Source organism: Tupaia chinensis, unplaced genomic scaffold (genome assembly GCF_000334495.1).
Source record: "Tupaia chinensis unplaced genomic scaffold, TupChi_1.0 Scaffold000399_1, whole genome shotgun sequence".
NCBI lineage: Eukaryota > Metazoa > Chordata > Mammalia > Scandentia > Tupaiidae > Tupaia > Tupaia belangeri.
Genome location: NW_006159901.1, coordinates 341,751 through 352,039, shown reverse-complemented (window position 1 = coordinate 352,039; position 10,289 = coordinate 341,751). Strand labels below are relative to the sequence as shown.

At 38.1% G+C, this 10,289-nt stretch overlaps 1 non-coding gene across 1 annotated transcript; it reads right to left on the bottom strand.

The window, feature by feature from the left end:
• Window positions 1-9,289: 9,289 nt before the first annotated feature.
• LOC114008824 (U1 spliceosomal RNA) lies at window positions 9,290-9,454 on the bottom strand. The gene has a single exon (XR_003550328.1). It is a non-coding gene; the product is annotated as a U1 spliceosomal RNA (small nuclear RNA).
• Window positions 9,455-10,289: the final 835 nt, after the last annotated feature.

The following is a 10,289-nucleotide window of genomic DNA, read 5'->3' as shown; positions in this document are numbered from 1 at the left end:
GGCCTGGACTCAGGCAATAGGCTAATCCATTTGGAAAAGGGTCGAAAAATACAGAACCCATCACAAGCATATTTGCTACACACACTAACCAGCTATGGGTTCATATATTTTGGAGCATTCACAGGAAAAATGACAGTGGAAGTTGGAGCTAAGTATTTACTTCTTACATGTCATCAACTTCTGAAGTCTTCAGTGCCTTTGTTTTCAGCGAGGATGGGTCCAATGGCAGGTCCCTGGATCTTATTTAGAAGTCTTATTATTTGGTATAGATTATCACACACAAAAAATAAGTCAGCTGCTACCATTTTAGAGTAGACTACTATGCCTCCCCATCCCAGACCACCTGAATCACAACCTCTACAGGTGGAATCTGCTCACCTACTGTTATTAGAATCCCAGATCATTCTAATTTATAGTAATGGGTGAGAACCAAAGAATCACAGGCTTAGAACATTCTACACATACTATAGATGCAGAATGAATGCAGAATCACTGAATAAAAGCAAAGTTTGCACTGTTTTTCTTCATCTTTTCAGATGGTCTGTCCATCCAGATAGTTCCTAAAAGTAACCCATGTCTAGGTCCTGGGTTATGTGGTAAAATCTTCCTACTTTAATGTATGTGGGGTTTACTTGGGGACCTGGTTAAAATGCAGTGTCTTCTGTACTTCTAACAAGCTTCCAGGTAACCCTGGTGTTACTGTTCTAGAGAGAGTAGCACTTTGACAGCAAGACCAGGAAGGTGCTTCTCTTCCCTTCAATTCCTCATGCTCCTTTAGAAGCTGACATAAAGCCTATTTGGATAGAAAAGTCATTTTCCACATTCTGGGCCCAACTCTCTTCCTGTCATCTGCCTCCTATTTGCCACTTGGAGCAATGTCCCTTTTCTTCCCACTAAAACCTAATCTTTGAAGAGAATGAGCATCTAAGTGTGTTTTATAAGGACAACTGATAGCTTTGCTTTAACTATTTAGCTTTGCTCCCTCCCACTCTTCTTCATCACCTCCTTCTTGAATAGGCTCCAAAAATGTAAGCCCATGTTTTTATAAAGTATTTCAGGCTTGATGAGGCTGCCTAAGAGACAGAATTTTGGGAGAGGGACATGAGGGGTCAGCACCTTGATAAAGTCTCTAAGATCATACCATTAGCAAGAACAATAACCTTTGTGTCATTGTCTAATAGCTCCTTTGTGTACTGAAATCTTATTATTTTCCTCTTTACAATACTGTGATCATGGTAAAGCAGAATTTCTGCCTTGATACCTCCTATCAGAGCAGTTGCTATTTATACTATTTTTTTTTTTTGAGAGATTTTCACTGTAGGGCGCGTGTGCTCGCCAGACAGACAGAGAGAGACTTAGAGACAGAAAGCGAGAAATCACCCCCCAGGGGGGATGGTCACGCCGCAATCCCTTCTCCTCCATTCTCCTCTCGGGATCTTGGGCACGCACACACACGCGCCCAGCGTGAGTTTTAAGCCACCGGGTCCGGGACACGAACCGCGGTCGACTACGTGGGAGTCCAGCGACATAGCCATTACACTAACTGCTGGCTCCCTATTTATACCATTTTAAAAAAAGCATCTTTATGAGCTGGTCCTGTGATCTAATGGTCAAGATGCTAGATCCCATATGGTCGACTACAGTTCAAGTACTGTCTTAGTATCTTGAAAAACACACTGGATGAGTGTGTGTGGTTGCCCCAAATCCCAATAAGATTGAGAAATGGAGAAGGTATTGTGGCATGACCACACCTCATTGAGGCAGGGGGCACTTTCTTCTTTTTGATCTCTTTGGTGAGTGAATGTACCCTCTGGCAATTTTTTTTTAAAAAGGATCTTCAATAGGGAATTGAACATACACTAAATATAGAGCCCTGTGTGCATATGATCCAGCTCTGGTGAACTCAACCCATGGCTCATCCTGTTCTATTCATCCTCTGCCCTAAATCCTAGACATCTCATCCATTATTGCATTCTACTTATGTGCCAGGTACTGTTTGAGAGATTTATATATTTCAGGTCATTTAATCCCCACCACAACCCTACTGGGGAGGCTTCATTATTATCTCCATTGTGCAGATGATGAAACAGAGGCACAGAAAGATTAAATAACGTGTCCAAAGTCACATAGCTAGTGAGCGATGACCTATTACTAGAACCAATCCTCTCTAGATTTAATGCTCTGAACCACTGACATGGACTGCCCTGTGATCAAAATTTGAGAACTCAAACCTTCTATTCCTTGCACTAGAGCCTCTGCTCCCCAGAAAAGGGCTAGATGTTCTGATAGCTCGGCTATGGCTTCATACCCAGTGTCAACAGCCCATTGGTGATGTTCCTTGGGGGAAAGTGCTACAATTTTCCCATTCCCACTATTTTTCCAGAGCATTGATAGTGAACTCTGGGTTCCAAGATGACTCAGCTTCCTAGCTTTCTGCCCCTCAGGGTTGTTTTACAGGTGGGTTAGTGATAATATTTATAGCACAGTATGTAGGAAAAGCACGTTACCAAAACAATGTGATCTGATCCTATTTTTTTGTGAAGAAAATACTGTAAAGAAGTATTTTTACCCAGATATGCACTGGGTATACACCTATATATACATACAAATACTCATAGAGTCACACACATGATATACACACAGACACACAGAATCTTTACACACAGACATACACACCAGACATATAGACAGATATACATAGACAAGTTTGATACTGTCCTTTTGTATAATTTCCTATGTATTTACATATAAAATTAATAAGTTGCTCTTTGTTCCATTTTTTCCTTTTATTGTTATAGATTCAATTTCTATTCTTCTATAGTTTTTTTAACATGCTGTTTTTATTACATATACAGTAATATATATAGTCCAACAGTGCTTAGTGATGGGGATACATTCTGAGAAATGGGTCGCTAGGTAATTTTATTGTTGTGTGAACATCACAGTGTGTAATTACACACACCTAGATGATATAGCCTACTACACATTTCAGTTATATGGTATAACCTGTTTGCTTCTTTGTTTTTGTTTGTTTGTTTTTGTTTTTGCTGTAGGGTAGAGAGAGACAGAGATAGAGACAATGAGAGAGAAAGTGGGAAATCACCCCCTGGGGGAGGGATGGCCATATTGCAACCCCTTCTCCATGCTCCTTTTGGGACTTTGGGTACACACGCACAGTGTCAATTTCAAGATGCCAGATCCAGGACTCAAACTGTGGTCAGCCATGTGGGACTCCAGCACCTTAATTACTATGCCACTTCCCAGACCCACTTGTAGGCTTCTTATGGAACCACTGTCTTCTCTGCAGTCCATCACTGACTGAAATACTCTTATGTGATGCGTAACTGTATTTTTGTAACAAGAGTTAGTTTCTGTCCCTCTCTAGACTAGACAAGAAGTTTTACTTCTCTTTGCTCTTCCTTCACTTTCAATATTCATATTATCCAGAAGTTTGCTTGTAAATTTTTATGGACTTTTAAATAAATGAATTGTTAGTTCTTTTATTCATGATTAATTAATGTACTGTATTCTTTGATTACAAATGTATCTGCCATTCCACCCCTTTCTCCTGTGTTCACTGTCCTTCAGCTAGAGTATACTCCATATTATTTCTTTAGGAGACTATCTGTGGGTGCTAAATTTTCTGAGACTTGAATGTCTGTGGTTGTTTTTATTTCTTCAGAAGTAGTTTGGTGGGGGTAATATTGTATTTCCACTCCACTCCATTGTATCTGGCATTGCTGATGAAAAATCTGATGCATGTCTGAATTTTTCTGTAGATAATCTGTCTTTTTCTGAGTAACTTTTAGTGTTTTTATAGTCCAACAGTGCTTAGTGATGGGGATACATTCTGAGAAATGGGTCGCTAGGTAATTTTATTGTTGTGTGAACATCACAGTGTGTAATTACACACACCTAGATGATATAGCCTACTACACATTTCAGTTATATGGTATAACCTGTTTGCTTCTTTGTTTTTGTTTGTTTGTTTTTGTTTTTGCTGTAGGGTAGAGAGAGACAGAGATAGAGACAATGAGAGAGAAAGTGGGAAATCACCCCCTGGGGGAGGGATGGCCATATTGCAACCCCTTCTCCATGCTCCTTTTGGGACTTTGGGTACACACGCACAGTGTCAATTTCAAGATGCCAGATCCAGGACTCAAACTGTGGTCAGCCATGTGGGACTCCAGCACCTTAATTACTATGCCACTTCCCAGACCCACTTGTAGGCTTCTTATGGAACCACTGTCTTCTCTGCAGTCCATCACTGACTGAAATACTCTTATGTGATGCGTAACTGTATTTTTGTAACAAGAGTTAGTTTCTGTCCCTCTCTAGACTAGACAAGAAGTTTTACTTCTCTTTGCTCTTCCTTCACTTTCAATATTCATATTATCCAGAAGTTTGCTTGTAAATTTTTATGGACTTTTAAATAAATGAATTGTTAGTTCTTTTATTCATGATTAATTAATGTACTGTATTCTTTGATTACAAATGTATCTGCCATTCCACCCCTTTCTCCTGTGTTCACTGTCCTTCAGCTAGAGTATACTCCATATTATTTCTTTAGGAGACTATCTGTGGGTGCTAAATTTTCTGAGACTTGAATGTCTGTGGTTGTTTTTATTTCTTCAGAAGTAGTTTGGTGGGGGTAATATTGTATTTCCACTCCACTCCATTGTATCTGGCATTGCTGATGAAAAATCTGATGCATGTCTGAATTTTTCTGTAGATAATCTGTCTTTTTCTGAGTAACTTTTAGTGTTTTTTATGTTATAGGGGTTCTGAAATTTCACTGTGTCTATAGGTTGAAGTTAAAAAATATATTATTTTGAGTACTTGGACACTTAGTGGTTGTGGTGGTGGTACTCATTCTGCCTGAGAATATTTTTCTTTAGTTCTGGAAGATTCTTGTTGATAATTTCCTCAAACATTGCCTCCCTTCCATTATATTTTCTTAGAACAATAAAATTCTATTTACTACCCTTTAACCCTATGTTCTCTTATGATTATTTATTTTTCTAATATCTTGCTGTATACTCCACAATACATTGTTATTTTGACTTTAAATGATTAAAAGTATTTTAAAGAAATTTATATATACATGCCCACATATTTTATATTGTTTGATTTACTAAAATATTTTTCCTTTCTGGAGCTCATTTCTTTCCACAGAACCAAGTTTTCATCTGATGTAATTTCTCTTTATGTTGCAAAACTTCTTTTAGTATTTTGTCCAGTGCAGATCTACCACAGACAAATTCTTTCAACATTATCTGAAAATGTCTTTAATTCCCTTTTAGTTTTGAAAGATAAATTCGCTTCATATAAAATTCTTTTTCTGAAAAATTATTAATTTATTATTGTTTTAATTTGCTATAGGTCATGTGCACTTACCAGAAAGGGAGAAGAGAAGAGAGAGAATGCAAGTCATTAGGTCTGGAACTTGAACCACAGTCAGTCACTATGAGTCCAGTACCTTACCTATCATGCCACCTGCTGGCCCCTGGATATAGACTTCTACGTTGACAGGTTTTCCTTGTTTTTTGTTTGTTTCCTTCAGCATGTAAGATGTCATACCGATGTCTTCTGACCACCATTTTTGATGAGAAGTAAGCTGTCACTCTTATCATAGTTTCCCTGTATGAGATATGTCCTCCCTCCCATCCTTCTCAGTCCCCATATGCTTTCAAAAACTTCTATTTTTCTTTTATTTTGTTTGTTTTCTCAGAAGTTTGAATATAATATGTTTAAGTGTGGACTTCTTTGTTTTTATATCACTTGGAATTTTCTGATATTGTATTTGTGAGTTGGTATCTTTCAATAGTTTTGGAAAAGTCTCAGACATTATCGCTTAAAATATTTATTTCGTTCCATTCTACCTTTTTCTTCTGGAATCCTAATTTTACATGGGTTGTCTATTATATATGTTGCAAATACTTTCCTCCAGACTACATATAACTTGTCTTTCAATAATTTTTGCCCTATATTTTTTCCATTTTATGTATAAATTTGATGATTTTATGTGGATGCTCCAGAATGAGAACATATAGCTTTATAGTAACCCCACACACCCAGTTCAGGTTTGTGTACATCAAATACGTAAAGTTGAGTAATGTACATATGTAATTGTTAACTTTAAAATAACTCAACAGTTGAGATATGAACATAACACGCTATATTGATGATGTATTGAAGGTAGATTTAGTTTGGGATTTTTTTGATAACTATTAAAAATATTTATTCATATATATATATATATATATATATATATATATATATATATATATATGTGTGTGTGTGTGTGTGTGTGTGTGTGTGTGTGTGTTCTCCTCTCAGGATCTTGGGCACACACGCACACGAGCCCGGTGTGAGTTTTAAGCCACTGGGTCCGGGACGTGAACCGCGGTCAACTATGTGGGAGTCCAACGACATAGCCATTACGCTAACTGCTGGTTCCCGAGTGCAAGATTTTGTTTAAAAAAATTCTTTTTCTAAAAATATTGAAAAACCACTGGTCTAGATAATACCTTGGGAGTAGTCATATTTTTCCTAATAGTACTTATGTGGAAGTCTGTTTTAATTGTTTGGATTTTTGTTTTGTTTTGTTTCAATTAAAGAATCACTCTTCTCCAGCTACCTCTCTGTGAGAGAAACCTCGTTCAATACCCCCAGTGGTTTACTAGTGACATAAAAATTTTATGCTCTAAATTTGTAGACTATTTCTCTGGCCTAAGAAGCAAGCTGGAGCTCCTGTGGAAGGTTCTTTGTATTGCTTTGTTTTCTAGGTGTAACAGAGGTCTCATGAGATTGTGTCTTATTTAAAATGACAACACTTTTAAAAATCTACTTAATAGTGGGACCAGCAGTTGGCGTAATAGCTATGTCGCTGGACTTCCATGTAGTAGACACTCGGTTCGAGTCCTGGACCTGGTGGCTTAAACTCACTCTGGGCGTGTATGTGTGTGTGCCCAAGAACCCGAGAGGAGAATGGAGGAGAAGGGATTGTGGCGTGACCATCCCCCTTGGGGGGTGATTTCTTGCTTTCTGTATCTCTGTCTCTCTCTATCTTTCTGGTGAGTGCACACACCCTATAGCAAAAACCTCTGCAAAAATACTTACTAGTAACACAACACTAGCTATATTTCTGGATAGAACAGGGAACTTCCCAAATTTTAATAAACATATAAATGAGTATTTATTGAAATAAGTTGAAGTAAAATGGCCCTTTTAGTAGTGTTGGATACTTATAATACTTTATAGACCATTTTATTAAGACCCATGCTTTGATGACATGGTTTTAACAAATGTAGCAGGTGCCTATTCAGGGTGCCTCTAGTTTCTATTAATCTTTTATGGTATTGATTTGGTTATGTGGTTTTAGACCAGAATAAGAACTGTTATCTAAGACTATTTAATGTTTGGCCCAAATTTTACAAAACCACATCACTTCTATACCTTGGAGTGAAGCAGACACTCAGATCTGACACTGCTGCAAGTAACTTGGATCAAAGTATTGATCAGCAATGGATATGTTGTTTTCCAGTAGGAGGATACAGCTAGAGAAGCCCATCTATTGCCTCTATCAGTCATCCCACCGAAAAGCAATTGGGCTAATGATACCAACTTATAATTGTCTATTTTAGCTAGAAAGTAAATAACAACTCATCATATTGTCATGGCATCTGTTAAAGGGATACTGTTAAGGATGGCAGGTTTTAAACTTGATGCACTTCTTGTCTCATGTATTTTATTTAAAAAAGAAAAAGAGAAACACAAACTACTGCCCCACCCCCGACCCCTCGGGGGAGGGAATCTTCCATGGGAGCTCCAGCTTGTTTGTTAGGCCAGAGAAATAGCTCACCAGAGAGTGACCAACAGGGAGAAAAGCACCCTTTAACAGGGCTTGGCCTTATCACAATCTCCTCTCCTCCATTTCCCCATCCTGTCAGGATTTGGGGCATGCATGCATATGCACATGCACCTGGAATTTGATCCCTGTGGAATCCAGCTGCCTCAACTACCAGGCAACAGGGCCAGCCCAAGAAACTAAAGCTAATCTTTTCTTAAATGGAAAGAAAAGAAGATCCTCATTTTCTTTTTTTGATCTCAAAGAGCACATATTTTGGCATTTGATCAGAATTTTGTTTTGACTACCTAATCCTAACTAGTATAAAAGTTCTATGTCCTTAGCTATGTTGTACAGAATTAATTAGAGGCTAATCAGTGTCCTTGACTCCATAAATTGGAATCATGAAATTGTAGGCAACCTGAGCAGATCCTTGAAATCTTATCATCCAGAGTTGTAAACCTGTAGCTTATAGGCTAAATCTGACATAGATAATGTTTAGTTTGGTTTACAGAGTTTTTATGTCTTGGGGATAACATTAGTAAAATGTACTTGGCACTTATTGTGTGTATTTTCCTAGCACCTTTAGATGTGCTGTACAATCCTGATGATAATCTTATGAGGCATTAGTATTATCTTTATTTTACAAGTAAGAAAACCAAGGTATACAGATGTTAAAGAATGGTCTCAAGATTAAAGTTAGTGAGAGGTTGACCTGGGATTTGAACTCAGTCAATTTAGCTTCAGAACTGACTTTCCTAAATGCTGCAAGAAGTTATTTGACTTGCCTATTTTTATAAAAAAAAGTGAACAAATTTCATATGATCCTAGAGATGATAAGTCTATGCCCTGTGTGTGTTGAGGGAGGGGGTGCATTTTTCTTTCTTTCTTTTTTTTTTAGACACTTGTTGCCTCAGCCTCTGAGTAGCTGGGACTAGAGGGACACATCATCATGTAGTCTTTTGTGCTTTCCATTTGATAGGATGCTTGCTTTATGTTTGCTTTTGACTTTGCCTTTTTCTATTCAGGCCCTGAAGCAAGGCAATGTCAGGAGTGGGACAAGTGTCCACGTATCTCAGTTCTCCCTGACCATCTTATGACTATCTCCAGTTTTATAGGCCTTGGACAGAGATTTTTATACATTATTATTTTTCTGGTTTGTGTTGTTAAAATGGGAGAGAAAGAGGAACTGAATATTACACTGGTTATGAAAAATCTTCATTGTCAAATCTACTGGATGGAAGAATTGCTAATTAAGAATCCTCTAATTAGCCTTAAGTGAAAAATTGTATGACTTCAAAGCAGCTGCCAGGATCCAACTACAAATGACACCATCTTCAAAGAATCTATAATGCTGTATTTATTATATAATATGTACATGTTGGGCGTGAATATTATTGCTTTTATTTTTTCCTTTTTGTTGTTTTCTTTTTTTATATATGTGGGCAAAAGTGTGAACGTAGTCCCCCACTACCACACATTATGCAGTTAAGTTTCCCGCATTTGGGGAAATCCCAGAGGTCAGCACATCCAGAGTGCAGTAGATAAGCCTCGCCCTGGGAAAACCATCTTCATGATCATGGTACCTCCCCTACCACGTATTATAGCTTTCTTTCTAAAGTGTACAGTTTATAAGGACGAGGAGAGAAACTACTTTCAGTTTTGATTAAAATAATGAGCAAGGCTAGGAAACTCATGTCAAGTCTCCAAATTGTATCCTTTATTGTGGATTTTTATGATTTTGTTGTCTGGTGGTATAAGACGGTAGTTTTAGTTCTAATTTTGGAACTGTGTAGATTCCACTTGGACTGTTGCCATGGTTCGACTCACATGTTTTGAGGCTTAACATTTCTGAGATTTCTTGAAGATTCAAAATGGGTTACATAGGCCTGTTGCCTTCATTATTAACCTTTTTTTTTTTTAAGGTTTTTATCATAGGATGTGTGTGCTCATTTGTGGTAGACTGAGGGAGACAGAGAAGGGAAGGGAGAAATCATTCCCCAGTGGGGATGGCCATGCCACAATCCCTTTTCTTACAATCTCCTCTTGGGATTTTGGGTATGCACATATGTGTGCCTGGCTGATTTTCAAACCGCTAGATGTGGGATTTGAACTACAGTTGGCCGTGTGAGAGTCCAGTGCCTAATCACAAGACCACCTGCTGGCCCTCATTATTAGCCTTTTTACTTGAGGGTTTGAAGTATGACACAGAGCTGGGTGCTTTACATGTATAAATAATAAATGTAATAATAGCTGGTCTCACTTACAATAGAAACGACAGAAAGTGCTCTGTGTGGATTTTTAAAAAAAACTTTACCAGAGGGTGCATGCACTCACTGGAGAGGAGAGAGAAAGAGAGAGAGAGAGAGAGAGAGAGAGAGAGAGAAGAGGAAGCAAGACAATATCCCCCATGAGGCATGGTCATGCCATAGTCCCTGCT